Here is a 15,280-nt window from a genome sequence, read left to right as displayed (position 1 = left end):
GAAGAGAAACATGTTGTTTTAAAGCATACTGACAGGACAGGGGCAGGTCAATGGGCAATCTAATTCCAGCTGGGGCCAAAGCCCCCCTGGCCTAGCCTGTGGATCAGCCCCTGATCCTAACGACTTCCATCAGTGAGTTAATGGTCAAAGGTGCATCCTTACAATCAATTATCATCAGTTACCCATAGGTGGCACGTCACACGTCATTACACAGTTTGATGATGTGGGATTTGAACCGGCTCAGATTTGGATCTGACCCCTCTACCCTCACGTGTGCATCCTCCTCTCCTCTCCTCTTCTCTCCTCCACATTGTCACCTCTCCTCCTCCTCCTCTCCTCTCCTTGACTCCACTCCTCTCCAAGTTGCGCTCTCTGAACCAAACCTCCTTCCCCTCTCCTCTCCTTTCCTTTCCTTCGTCTCCACGTTGCGCTGCGCTCTCGGAACCAAACCTCCTGCCCCTCCTCCCTTCCCTCCCTCTCATCTCCTCCTCACAGCGCAGTGCTCGATGCGCGCAGGCACAACAGATGGTACACTACTACAGAGCGGAGGAGCGCACGAATTTTACGCACAACTACTTTTATCTTCTGTAAACTTGACAGGGACGTTTAGTGTTACAGGAGTAAGGTGGGTGTTCTCCGAGGACAGACTCATCCTTGACCGGATCGTACATTTGGAGGCGGAATTTGGTGTCAAGGTAAGTTGTGATGTTTTGTTTTTTTCTTGTGATATGCGGTTCACATCTGCGGGATGCGCAAGAAAAGCTCAGGGTGAGATGACTTGATGTGGTTCCCTCCCTTTCATGAATGCATTTAAACGTATATATAACACTGCTTCTAATTCAGTTTAAGTTTGTTACGTAATATTTCTGAGAATCAGAAATGGTCAGTGGCTGCCGCGTCATTTAACCCACCATAAACATATTTTAATGGATTCTGCACAATTTGTGTAAAGTCTAAATTATTTATTACACTACAAAGTTTTAGTCCCTATAGGTTTGAAACTGATTGCAGAAAAAAATAATTCTAAACTTATTCAAGCAAATACACAAAAACATGTTTTAAAATTGACATCACACACAAAGCCATTGGGGTGTTTCATTTGACTAAACTTTATTGCAAACTCTGCAGATAGAGCAGCATTAGTGTGGCTCTAAATAAAGCATTTAGAGCCACACTAATGCTGTGCCCCCCCCCCCCTTCCTCTCCCACTGTAAAGACAGTATATAAGAGCCTTTGACATCTGAGTTTATGCAGCACAAAGTCTTCACTTACTCCACAGGCTCACATTAGTTCTGATGCTGCACCTCAGTGGGGGTGCTCATGTGCCTTCCAACCCATAATTATCATTCCTAGTGACTTGTCTTGAACCCCCCCCCCCCCACACACACACACACTCCCTTATGGTGCAAACTTTAAATGTGAAAGAACTGAAAAGACAACGTCAGATGACAAATCTGACCTTGTGTCTGTGGTGGCTCTTCATGTCGTGGAGGGTTAAAGACGCAAAGAGGGAATCTTCAGGCACCTGATCTCTACTGAACAAAGACGACGATACAAGACCTCTGTAGGCATGAATGCAACAAATCTAATCCTGGCTTGGATGGAAATCTCTTAATGTATTTAGTTTAATGGCGATCAAATACCATATGCAAAATACGTTTTTTTCTTTTACAGAACACTTGCACTGATGACCTTTGTACATAATGAAAAAGTGCCCTGTATAATTTGCACAACTTTATAAAAGACTATCTTCAGCATGCATGGGTAAATCAGACTGTGACACACTGCCACTAATCTCTGAGCTCCTGCAGATTCAGATGCCAGATCTCTGACATTTAATAATGAATTGTCAATCCATCTCTTGACATATATTATTATTAATCTGCTCTTAAGATATACATTCATGTCTGCTCCTTTGTCAGCGCAGTAAATCAACCGAGCCAAACACTCGAATTTACTCAAGGAAATAAACCACCAAGGGAGCATTTCCACTATAGGTGGTACCACTCATCCGTGTGTCATCTCCTTGAGGCCATTAAAGATGAGCAATGTGTGCCGGGTCATCAGTGAGGCATAGGTAATGATTTGCTCAGTCCCAGAAGAGGTCCAGACATGCAGCGGACCCCAGGTGGCCTCATGGCAGCAGCAACAGCAGCAGCAGCAGCAGCAGCCACAGGAAGGCTCAGCAGTTCACATATAGTCTCACAATTTGTAAACAATGAGATCTCTGGGGAGAGCTGCCTTAACTGAATTCTGCATGAGCTACTGGCACGGCAGAGCAATCTGGAAGTGTGAGGATTGCTCTGAAAGTGTGACTGAAGATGTAGAAATGTGTCAAATGGTGCTGTAAATAAATGGAAGTAATTAGCAAGGAGTACTGTAGGTATACAGTATTACTGTGTGCCTTTATTGTGATTCTCTTCACGGCAGAGAACACATTGCACTGTGTTAGTCACCTTTGTCTGTCAGATATTATATATTTCTTCTTCACCGTGCGTGTGGTTTTTTATTCGTGCTGATTAAAAAGGTTATCGGACCTTTGAGTCCTCAGCCACTAATGCTTGTGTGCTGGAGCCACACGACACACCAACTTAACCATGTGTCTCTGTCATGAAGTGAACTGTGCTGACTACGTGCATGAGATCAAAACACACATTGAGCGGCAACACCGTAACATACATTGGCATTTGGTGCAAGGAAGAGATCATGTGTGCACGCCACGGAGAAATTTCTGGACCAAACTTTGATGTATCTACCCAGAAGGGCAGGGTAATTTCCTCTATGGAGAGTGAGGTACACACTTCGATACTAAAGCACAGGAACTGCCTCTGGGAGGAGGCAGTAGATGCTGACATTATTGGAGTGCCGTGCGATGCTCCCACTATGATGTTCACTATATTGTTGTGAGAAAATAAGAGTGGTAGGCGTTTAAGTATGAATGAGGGACCTGTATTATATACAAGAGAAGGGAGTTTAATGACTTCAGTTAGAGAGAGCATCCCACAAGTGTGGACGGGTTATATCTGAAGTAATAAGATAGGACTGGCTCCTTTTTTCTGAAAAGTGTGGTGTGTGGACTGTGAGTGCAGTCTTTCGCTTTGAAGAGAGGAATCAAACGCGTGTGGATACTCAGCTGCTGCAGAGGCTGACTGTTGTATTGACTTTACATAACCCACAGGGGAGGTATACATCATAATTACAGGTTTTAATACTGTACAAACTGTGTTTTTCTGGCCATACGAAACAGATATAGAGGACCACGCCGCAGAACAGAGGAAATGAAATAATGTGAAAGCAGCCTGCTCATTAGAAAACAACTCCAAACAGCCTGCAGATGTTTCCGATTTCACAAATGTGTCATGCAATATAAATACAATCTTTTAAATATCACATCCTGCAGACCATGTCCTATAAAACAAAATATATCCTGTAGACAGTCACTTCTACGAAACTTACATAAACGCTGCCAAGGTCATCACTGATTCAGTGGAGGATATTTCAGTGAAAGGAGCTGCGTTTGAGTGTCTCTTCAGCTTTAGTGCTGCTGCTGCTGCTGCTGCTGTCCACCCATCAAACCCAAACCGGTGATGTCCTCACATGACTCAAGCTGCCCAGGCAAATACGAGTGACGCCAGCAACACATGTGTTATTTTTTTATTTTGTAGTTGTGCCCATTCTCACTCCACTTACAGAGGATCAATATCCTGCTGTGAGAGAGAGTAAAATGAGTGTGTGTGTGTGTGTGTGTGTGTGTGTGGGGGGGGGGGATACCACAATATAAATCCTGCTGTGATACCTGTCACAGCCGTGAAGCAGTCAGGCCGCCGCACAGCGTCTGACATTAAACGGCTAATCTGAGCATGAAAGCTCACGTTGGTGTCGGAGATTACTGGTGCAGTGGACGTGAACTCACCAGATTTACCGTGGGTACACACATCACGGCTTGATTGTCACCGTCCCTGTTATAAGAGCTCACCCGTGCACATGGTGACTCGCTCTCTGCTGTTTAGTTATTCATTTTTACTTGACAGTAAATATGACTGGCTGTGCACAAACCATCCCCCGTCTCTACACAGCTCGCCGTAGTTTATTATTGATATTATTAATATGATGTGTTAATTCTGAGGCTGTCGGAGGATGGGCACGCCTCCCAAACGCCAATTAGGTGTCGCGTTGATCTGCGCTTCAAGATGATTGGTGGATTCCACTGCGCTCTGGATTCAGCTTTGAAACTGAGATGAAGACAAACGTACCTGTAGCCTGGCGAAGAATAAATCCTTTCACATGGAACACTCAGCATTCATTGAGAAAGTCAACTGTGCAAACGCATTTACACACGATTCAAGTATAAGTCCTTAGAAAAAAGATTAGTAAAAGATTACGGTAGAATCATTTTTGACCCAAACTCTCTTTCTTTGTGAAAGTACATAGATTTAGCATTTCACTCTTGCACATCTTGTACTTTTGAAGTTTTAATGGATAGTTAAAAAAAAAGGATCAGAGTTAAATCCAGCGGAACCAGAGAAATCCTCTCTCTCTTTTATTTTATTCCATGCATTCTTCTTCTTTGCAAAAAACACTGCCAGATCCGTTTAGCTTTCCACAGCCATGATTTTCTCTGTCTCTGCCTCACGAGGATGAAAAGGTTAAACACGAACACACAAGATCGGCCATCCTGAAAACGATTTGGCTTGTTTCAGCTGAGATCTTCATGGAGGCATATTATTCTCAGTGCTCCTTTGATTTGAAGTGGGCAGGGCTCTGTTTGATAAAGCTGTCACACACTCCTGTCCTCCAATCAGGATTCACTTACACTAACTGGTGGACACTTGTATTGACACTGGTTTCTCGGTGCCTCATTGTCTACTCTGCATGGACTTTACTTTTCAATATAGTTTGTTAGTTTCCTTCATGGTATTGCAGCTCTACCCTTTTCACACTGATTCCTCTTTTACTCTACTTTGCCAGAAGAGGAGTTTGCCTTTCAGAATACAGATTGTATCCATTCGCGTTGCAAACAAAAGCCAGATGTAAGTGGGTTTTTAAACCCGTGAAATAGGGACCTTATCTTGTTTGTTTTGTTGCTCAGTGTTGACGAGGAAGGCGGTATCACATGAAATATGACATTAGTGTCATCCTCTAAAGGATGATATGGATTAATCAGCCTTTCATGCGGCTTGTTTCCTCCTGTCAAAGACATCTGGGAACTAATTACCGACATAAACTCCTGTCGTTACATCTTTTATCAGGCAGAGCGTAGAACAGCGGAAAGAAACCATCAGTATCCATTTATAAGAAACAGGGAGTTATTTCTTTAGGGCCTTGAATCATGATGAAGACAGAGGAAGCGTCCAGTGGAAGAAATCCATCAGGAGTGTGCTCTGCACTCAAACCTCATTGAAAGGGTTACTTATGGCACCATGCAGCTTCAAAGAGCCGTCCTGCCCAGCATCCACAAATAGAACAATTTGAAGGGGAATTTTAAATGGCAATGGATTAATATTTCACCTCAGCATTGATTCATGCTGCCACTGTACGCATTTTCATCTGCGAGCAAGTCGCCTATGCAAAGGCACGCGGTGACATTACTGTAGTCTCAATCTGGCACATCCTCTCCAATCCACTGTGCATTAGAAGTAATGGGTCTCCCGTGTGGAGCATTACTTAGTTTGTCACCCTGGCCGCCTGCTCTGTCATTTTCTCATTCACAACAGTGGTACAGATAGCAGGGGTTGAAGCGATAAAGGCCATGATGGATGGAAGGCTTTATTATTGAGTTGTGGTGTTTGCTGACTGCGTCCTGAAGAAATAGATGACATTTTCCATCCTATATGAGTGTGCAAGGTAATTTCTCAGGTGACATTTTACGTATCAAGGCAAAACCGCTGCTGAAATGTTCAGACATTTTCTAATGACATCTTCTTTCACTAGCCAAACCAGATCTATGCAAGAAAAAAACAGCAACTGCAGCGGTAAAAAACAATCAAATAAAAACGATAGCTCCAAGGTATATTATGTTTTGTGTGTCAGTCATGTTATTAGATTCTCTTCCCCTTCTATTATTGTTTCCTCTACATGTTGAGCTGGTTTCCACAGCATGTTGCACAGGTGAAGGACAGGGGAAATCTATTTTCATTAAAGTTGCATGACAGACCATGAAGACACAGCACGGCAGTTGCATGTCTAAAATCGATGGTTCTCCCTCATGCTCTGGTAGTGATGTGCTTTGTGTTGAACCCTTGAATCACGACTTAATGATGCTCTGTTATCAGCCTGAAGGATAGATTTCAGTCCTGTTTTTAAACACTCTGATAGAAAGGCATGATGGAGGTTGAATGGGCTTATATGGATCCATCTCTATTTCTGTCTTCACACTGGATTTTGAAGCAAGATCACACGCTCAGCTTTGTCAGTTTACAGTTTTGAAAACTGCAACTGTGCAGTTTTGGCTTCCGGCAAAAAAAAAGGAGGAGGCTGAAAGGGCTTGTTAATGAAGCAAGCTACTTTTCAGACATGTGCGCAATTAAATCTGAAATGTTAAAGGAGGTCTGAGTCACCAGAGGAAGTGGAGTTCTTTTTTTTTTAATTCTGAAGAATAGTTAATCATGGATGCCAGCATGCTTGATTGCTTACAGTACTTTGTGAATAATATTGTTTTATTGTGCAAATAAAGAATGCAATTACCGTTTAAAGAGCACAGCAAAAAGTATTTGTAGTTATCAGTCATTACCTTTGCCTCCGAAACATGGGGCATTAAAATCCAATTACAAATTTTAATTGGAGCCATCAGAAACAAGGGGGGAACATTTACAACATCACCTTTTAAGTCAATGTGACAATTCAGTTAGCAGCTACCTGTTCACATCTCCAGCATTAAAGGAGGAATTCATGTGTAAGTCCAATATTGCGACTGCCACAGACACTGGCTAATTATTTTTTTTTCCAAGAGACAAATTTATTTATTGATGGTTATGGCTTGTGAGAATGAATTCTACAAATAAGATTAAATGTGTTTTAGAAACAACTCAAAGAAATCTGTGACATCATCTTTACATCTTCCTGATAGTCTCCTGAAACCTTGTGTTTTATGGCTTGTTTTCAGGTTGTAGGCTGCCATTGCCTCAGTCTGTCACACTCCTGAGCCGTGTGATGAACTGGATCGGGGAACAAAATATAGCGGACTGTGCAGGAACTCACAGTCTCTATGGATCTTCCCTGCATGTGTTGAGAGGGGAGATGCTTGTGTGAACATATTGTTTATATGAAGCAGAAACACTCACCTAAATGTGTTTCACTAATGAGACAATTAGTCTGCAGCAGTGTCTCCCTTAATCAAATCCACTTTGCAGAATCTCTGTCAACAGATAAGAGGAGGGAAGCGAGCAGGTGGTAGACGAGAATGAGCTTAACCAATAAAAATCATTCGAAACAACTGTTCTGCTCCTCTTGCGTCAATTTTAGCACTGATCCGTGCGGTAATGTGCATGAATGTTTTAACTCTGCTCGCTGTTTGAAGACATAAACAGACCTCCTGGACCTCAATAAAAAAAAACTTCTAAATGTAGCAATATGCAGCATACAACATAGAACCTCCTCCAAAGCAGATGAAGCTTTTCCCTGCACTGAGCAGGAACGCCACTGTACTATGATGCCACGCTGAAGGACTTTGTAACCAGGGCAACTAACAACAGGCGCGGAGAATGGTCAGATTAGTCGGTGAAGTGTGAAGAGGAAGCATTTCAGATTTTACATAAAGCTAAAATGTACAAGTTGCATGAAACAGTCTATTATAGAAAATAATAAATAAAGAGTTCCGTGTTGGTAGAGATTACCCGGAGTACGTTTTGTGAAGCTGTGCACACCTCTGTCATCAAGTTGCATTAACAAACACAGTGAGGGGGTTTTGCAACCAATTCTGGATAGTCTTGAATAAACACAGATTTTATGCTAAGTACAATTTGAGAACGTGATATTCAAACCCTGAGCCCAAAAGGCTGAATGCCCGTAGCTGTACAAAAGATGAGCTGATCACAGACTTCAGGAAATAAGAGCTCCGTGGAGGTGGATGCCTCCATTAGCAACCAGGATTCACACCTCAGTCATTCATCTCGCCACCTCCCACAGCACTGACCCCCCCTGTCACATGTTGTGAGTCACCTGGATCCGTGCCACTCCTCCCTGCCTCCTCTCTCAGGGAGTTATGTGAACCTCTCTCTCTCTCTCTCTCTCTCTCTCTTGCAGATTAACCGTATCGCTGCCTAGACAAAGCAAGAATACAGAGGAAAGTATATTTAGTTACAGACTGCTAGTATTGACTGGAGATGGGCTTTTTTCATTCACGTGGGAGGAAAAAGAAGCACGAGTCCAGCTCTGTGGTGGATAGTAGGTTTTTGTAGAGCAGTGAGAACGATCCACACACGATCCACATTAACTTATACGAGAAAGGCCAAGCGCGCATCAATGGACCAACCCCATGGGCTTCTCAGTGTTAAGACTCCAATTTTCTACACACGCGACATTTTCTGCCATGCAGCGAGGTTTTGAATGGATCACTTCAGGCTGGCTAGAACTGGGCCTGAACAGTTGCACAATATTTTTGCCAGGAACACTGTTGTCACTCATCACCGAGATAAACCTGGAACAGAACCACATTTCACGTAGGACATGAAACAGACAGAAAATGAGTAATCTCCAACTCAGATACATTATAGCAGCTAGGTTTGTGTAGAGGTTCAACAATTAATTCTATCAGTAAGCAAACTATCCAATAGCTGTAAACAACTAAAAAACGCTTTAGTCAGAAGCATTGATCTTCTGGGGCTCTACTTGATGGTTTATTACAAAATTCTAATTTTGTAATAAACCAGATAGAGATATTTCTTTGCATATAGAAGTGAAAACCTTGACTTCCTTTTGGGGCTCGAGCCAAATGTTGCCGAAGAAATTATGATTCATCAACAGACGACCATGAATGCCTGTGAAAGATGTAATAACAATCCATCAAATAGTTTTTATTTCAATCTGGACCAATTTTATGGACAGTTTCAAAGAGAGGCGGTGGTCTAGTGGTAGAAACTTGGACTATGGGCAGAGAAGGTCTCTGGTTCGTCTCTGGTTCGACTCCACGGAGAGACAACAAAAGACGAACCTGGATTGATCTGTCCAAAAATCCAAGAGTCTCCCTACCCTGTCTACTGCCCCTGAGCAAGGCACCTTACTCCCCCAACATCTGCTCCCCGAGCGCCGTACATGGTCGCTCACTGCTCTGTGTGTCCTGCACCAGATGGGTCAAAAGCAGAGGTTACATTTCCCTACCTGCATGAGTGTGCCTTTGCATGTCTGTGCATGTGTTTGGGATGAATAAATGGATCTTAAAGACAGACAGACCAATTTTGCCATTGTTAAATGAAAAAGAATTATTCAGAAAATGTATAACTTCATAAAATCTCATCTTCTGATGAAGGTCATGTGATTTAGGCAAAAGTTCCCGAACAGATACTAAATCAACCCTGAGTTTATACACAGCATTCCACACGCTTCACTTTTCATCTGTATGGAGGCAAGACAATGCAGGAATGAACAAGGTCTTGACAGCTGTAGTTCATGTGGTGAACATCAATGGTGTTTGTGTTTTTGGGGATCAGATGATAAGCGTTAAACCCTTTCACTTGCTTGAGCTTTACTTTCAAGCGGAAACAAAGAGACAATCCCTATGCAGTATTCAGGACAATGAATACATTATTAGAAACTATCAATACCATCCTAATAAAGTGCATTTTCTGAATAGGATGATACTTCACTTAAAAGTAAATAATTAAAAAGTAAATTTACAGCATGTATGAGCTAGAATGGCCCTCAATTTATCGCATACCTCTGCCAAATCCCTACAGTCCCCATAAATTCAATCGATCCCCACCAAATTGCACACACTCAAATAAATATATGGACCTGATTTCCTCTAGATCTGACCGGAAAGGAAATGGGCTCTTCTAAGGTCTGCACCATATCCTTCACCCCAAGATTTCAGAAAAACCGTGGGACAATTTTTGTATCCTCCTGATCACAAACAGAGAAACAGCAATGAAAACATAACATAAATGGTGGAGACAATAACGTCTTCTGATACATATAGTTCAGGAAGGTCGGGTTATACGCTCTCTCCCTTGAGAAGGACAAACGTGATCCCACTGTCCCTGTAACACATGCATGAATGCCTAGAACAATTCAAGCACTGGCTCGAATGCAAAGATGCAGATGACGTTTTCTGGTCATCTCTTTGCGTATGTGCAAAACAGGAAATGTGTCAGGATCAGCTTGGCCCTGCTGAGGAGCAGGTGGGCTTCGACTGGTGGGCCGGGCTGGACCGTAGAGGCCATATGCAGGACAGCTCCCCGCCCCTCAGTGGACCGTAACACTGCGCTCTCCCCCGGTGTGAGGAGTGAGAGTGAACTGCCCCCCCCCCCCCCCCAGCAGGCAAACCTCTCTCTCTCTACCAATAACATGTCATCTCTTTCAGTCAGAGGCAGTCTTCTTCTACTTCTGCTTCCCCCCGTGTGACAGCACCGTAACCATGGAGACGCGGCTGTTATCATGATTTCACATTCATTTGAAACTTAAAAGCCAGTGTGGTCCTATTCAGTCTGCCAGTACGTCTTGGATTTGCCGAGTCTCTTTCAGCAGCGTCTCCAACATCACGCACACAGCGAGAAATTCAGATGCTACGCTTGTGCGTCATTTGTAGAGCAACTAGGAATTCATCACAAGCATCTCTGTCTAAGTAGAGACGCGATCCTACATGAACATTGTGTCAGGAGAGACTATATAAGTATCAACCTGCTGAGTTTTCTCCTCCAAAGAGAATAGCTTGTAAACATGATGAAGCAACAGAGAACATTATTCAACTCACTCACATTACATACCAAAAAACTTCTAATATCCACAAGGTGGATATTAGAAAGAAAAAGAGACGATAATTGTTATATTTCAATTTGAGTTCTCCGCTGGGGATTACTGATCAAACAGGAAGCCAAAGCTTTATGAAGCCTTGTTACCTCAGCTCAGTTTTCTGTCTGTAATTCCAACTCATATACAGACTCCACCCCCAAATGCCATTGTCAGCATTTTAAAAATACGGCTTATTTTGTCTGTATTTTTGCTGCGTAGTTTTGTGTAATGTGCTCCTGGGGTAATATCGGGGGAAATAAACCATGCTTTTGGATTGCTGGTTAAAGCCCATTGTGTATTTCAATTATATTATTATCAATACCTCAATTGATATATACAAATACATAAATGCAAATTAATTTAATAATGAACTCCTCCACATTTATTTAACTTAGATTTATTTAAATAAAGCAAAATTACATTATTGAAATTCACAATGTGGTAAACTGTCTGATATATATATTTAATTATACAATTTGACTATCAACTACATTAAACTACTAAATTGAATGAAATTGTCTCTTACTTTATTTGTCTTACGCTAACCTGCTGTGGCTCATAATTGCATTCGATCCATCCAAAATCCACCACAAAAGTTTTTTCAATGTACATGGAGGCACATCCCAGACCAAAAAAACATTGGAGATGAGTTTTGCAAAACATAGGAGGTGATTAGGGGTTTCCATTTCAGGTTAACTAGTATAACAACCCAGGGCTATATGGAGATACCAGTGTTGCACAGACAGAGAAAGCGATTCATTCTTTCATATGAGCCATTGAACTAACCTGTTTTCACGGCATATGTCTGAAATCCTCAGGGTATGACATTTACAGACGTCCTTATTTATTAAACATATTTTAGCTGCTGCTTATTTCTGCAGAGCGTCTGTCAACTTGTGTTTTGTCTAAGTTATGACTCAGCCATTTACTGAAGGCTCATCTCTACATGGCCCACATCATATTTTCTGATGATTGCTGAGGTGGCACAGCTAACTTGTACAGCTTCATTCTGGTAAAACACTATGATTATATTACCACACAAATACAGTAAGACATCCATAACCATATCTTATAGCACACACCCTATCACACACAACCATCTTGATGCTTTCCTTAACTCAGCTCACAGATAGGTACTGTACTTTACACTATTATTACTAATGTGAAATTGAATCACATGCATGCCAATCAGCAGTGCCACAATATATCATGCTTCCCTTTTACAGACGATGACTAGGATTCATCAGACGACGAGAGAAATACACCTTTTGCACCAAAGTGAAGTGCAAGTACTGGGCTGATACATACAACTCTAATTTCCCAGTAACACTTATATGACATGAATATATCGTCTTGTGATTGGCTGAGTTCATTGCCTTTTTATTTTTTTCGGGTGATATGTCACTGTATTTTGCGAATATCATGGTCTGTCTCCTCAAGAATTTATTCAACTAGATAAATGAACACACAAACTGCACATTAAATATTATATTGTAAGTCATATAGATTAATTCATTCAGTCCATCATGACTCTGCTCGCCTTATTCTCTCCATCTCTTAAGACATGCTTACACATGGACAGAGACTCAGTTGACATCTCTGACTCGCTACAGTTTAAAAGTGAATTTGTTTCTAACCACTGCCGCAATATCAACACTGATTACTGCATAATGTTTGGTAAATGAGTAAAATCTTTCTTCATGGCTTTGTGCAATCATTCTTTTATCCAGATTTGTTTACTCACCAACTCCTGTGTCCAATGATGGGAAACTTTTTTTCTTTTCTATGTGATGTCAAAGATGTAAATCAGCCCCAATCCAGTCTGACCTGATCAACCATGAAAAATAAATGACTTTGTGTTTCGACAAGTGAATTATTTCCACCAAAATTAGTAACTGATATCGATCAACGATGCTGTCAATCACCCTTTAATACAAATGTATTGGTTTTTAGAATGATGAGCCATTACAACATGTATTATTATACCCTTAGATGAGTACAAGAATTGCCTAGATGTGGAAAATCACCATTCTCAACTCAACAGAACATGCATTAAAGCAACGTAATCAAACTGGTGTGATATTTGACTCAGAATCTAAAGCGTACACATTAGCTTTGAATGTGGACCCCCTAACCCGTGCTTTGAGTTTTAAATAATAGACCTAAAGAGAGCAACTCAAAAAACAACTTTAAATAGCGGATGACGGATCGTACCATGGTCTGTGAACTTCTTTTAAACCATTATCACTTGCCTAACATTGTCCTACTCGAAGCATCAAACTGAAACTCACCGGTAAAATGAAAGCATATTGTTTATTCTGTGTTGCCAAGAATTCAGTTTGATCTGTGGCTGAATCATAACAGCACCAGGGTTCTGGCAAAATTTCTCTTCACTCTCCTGCTGTTTCTGAAATAAAGCAGTTTCATTCTCTGGTGCCTGGCTGTGAGCAAAAAATATGAAGCAAATCATGAATTGTTGATTCTTAAAAAACTAAATGGTTTTAGGTTTTATACATATACATATATATATATATATATACACAGTGGATTAATGTGGAACATGAGCTGACTGTGCTTAATGCACCTATTATCCCATTCCAACATGGTTAGTGGTGCCACACCACAAAACACATCAGTAAAAAGAAGGGATAACCATCACATTAACTAACACTAACTGTTAGAATAGTATTGCTCAATTTTCTAGGCTCCTCTCCAAAGCAGAAAGCGATAGAGCGAAACTTCTCTTTGATTTCACACCAAGGCCTCAGACAATAACAGCACTGCAGCAGTCCAACCCATCAGTTTCTATCTCCTCCAAGAACCTTGTAACCCACTTCTAACAAGCAGCGGCATGGTGCCCTGGCCATGAAGTCTCTTCATGCTGTTGAGTTGTATTTGCTCTTACTGAATGAAAGAGAACTTAAATGATCATGCGGCAGCTTTCAAAATTGGACTTGGATGGAGAGCTGATTAATGTCTGAACAATGACAAGGCCTGTGTACAACACTGAATCATTACTTCCCAAGGGGTTTGTTAGTGTTTCGCTGCCTTCACAACAAGGCAAAGCTAATTTTTGCGTTACTTGATTGAGCAGAATTAGTTTTTACTTGCAGTACTCAAGTAAACACAAGTAAACATAACCGGTTCTATTGGCCCATGCTGCTCAGAAAAGAGTAAAGGCAGTTACAAGAAAAGAAAATATGCATTGCTAAATCGTATTACTTGATTCACGTCTGAAATGAATGGCCATACTCTATAATTAAATATTATCATTAGATTGCCTTTTCTATGTACTGTTATTTTATGTAACAGTGCACACTGTGTTGCAGCACTGTAAGTCATCCCTAGGTATCACAAAGAATGCATCTTACCCATGCCAATACCCACATCTTCATCACACTTCCATTGCCTTGGAGCAACGCATCATAATAGCACATTCAGTTTCAGCTGGACTCACAGACAAACCCTCCAGATCTGCCTCGTTTCAAACATCAGACAGCGGAGAAGACGCGGCAGCCCCAGCCCCCCCTCTCTGTCAAAGGCATTTTCATGCTCTCAACTTCCTTATTTCAGTTCAGTGAAATGATGACATAAGAAGCTTCCACCTGGAGAAGAATAGAGCTGTTCAAACTGAATGAGAAGAGAGAATAAGAGATGGAGGTATAGCTGGCATTGCTACGCACAGACTGTGGAACCTAATGATAGCACATTCTATTTACTTTATATAGAGGAGAGAAACACACATTTTCACATATCATATCTTTAAAAAGCCTAAAAATATTAAAGAGGTTGATGATTTTCAGTGAAATATCTTAACAAATATTAGATGGATTACGGTTCATACATCAATGGGTCAAACTTTGGTTATTCATGTTTGTTTCAATTTGGATTTTTCCGATTGTCAAAATGGTCACTGATCCAAAGTCTCAATTATTTCAATCTCTACAATATGGATTTACATTCATTATTCTGAGAACATGACTCTAAATAACTGGTGATCAATGACTTATCATGAACCACCATCAAATCCAAATTTGTATCTATCTATAGATTCAGCTCGTACAGATGCTTCTTCTAAATTTGCACAATTTTGACTTTTCTCTTTTGACCTATGCCCATCAGCTTGAAACATGTTTCACTCTGTAATTAGAAAAAACATTAAATGCACAGTTGCAACTATCGGAGTTCGGAAAGTACAGAAATCATTAATTCTCTGTAATTTTTCCTTCCGGGAGTTCGGCGAATTTAGGAAGTGTGAGAGATTAGGATCCGACCTGACTGTCGCTGGTGGTGATGACTATGAGACTAGGATATGGAGCAGGAGTTCCTTTGTGCA

General features: G+C 41.3%; 1 protein-coding gene across 1 annotated transcript in view; it reads left to right on the top strand.

Moving 5' to 3' along the window:
* Positions 1–517: 517 nt before the first annotated feature.
* Positions 518–15,280, top strand: part of LOC133960745 (caM kinase-like vesicle-associated protein) — a 35,963-nt gene continuing 21,200 nt past the window's right edge. The window contains exon 1 of the mRNA XM_062395574.1: positions 518–695. The gene's annotated coding sequence lies outside the window, so the exon portion shown is untranslated. The remainder of the gene's footprint in view (positions 696–15,280) is intronic.

Source organism: Platichthys flesus, chromosome 2 (assembly GCF_949316205.1).
Source record: "Platichthys flesus chromosome 2, fPlaFle2.1, whole genome shotgun sequence".
Lineage (NCBI taxonomy): Eukaryota > Metazoa > Chordata > Actinopteri > Pleuronectiformes > Pleuronectidae > Platichthys > Platichthys flesus.
The sequence above is the reverse complement of the archived record's forward strand: the minus strand, read 5'-3'. Positions and strand labels throughout refer to the sequence as shown.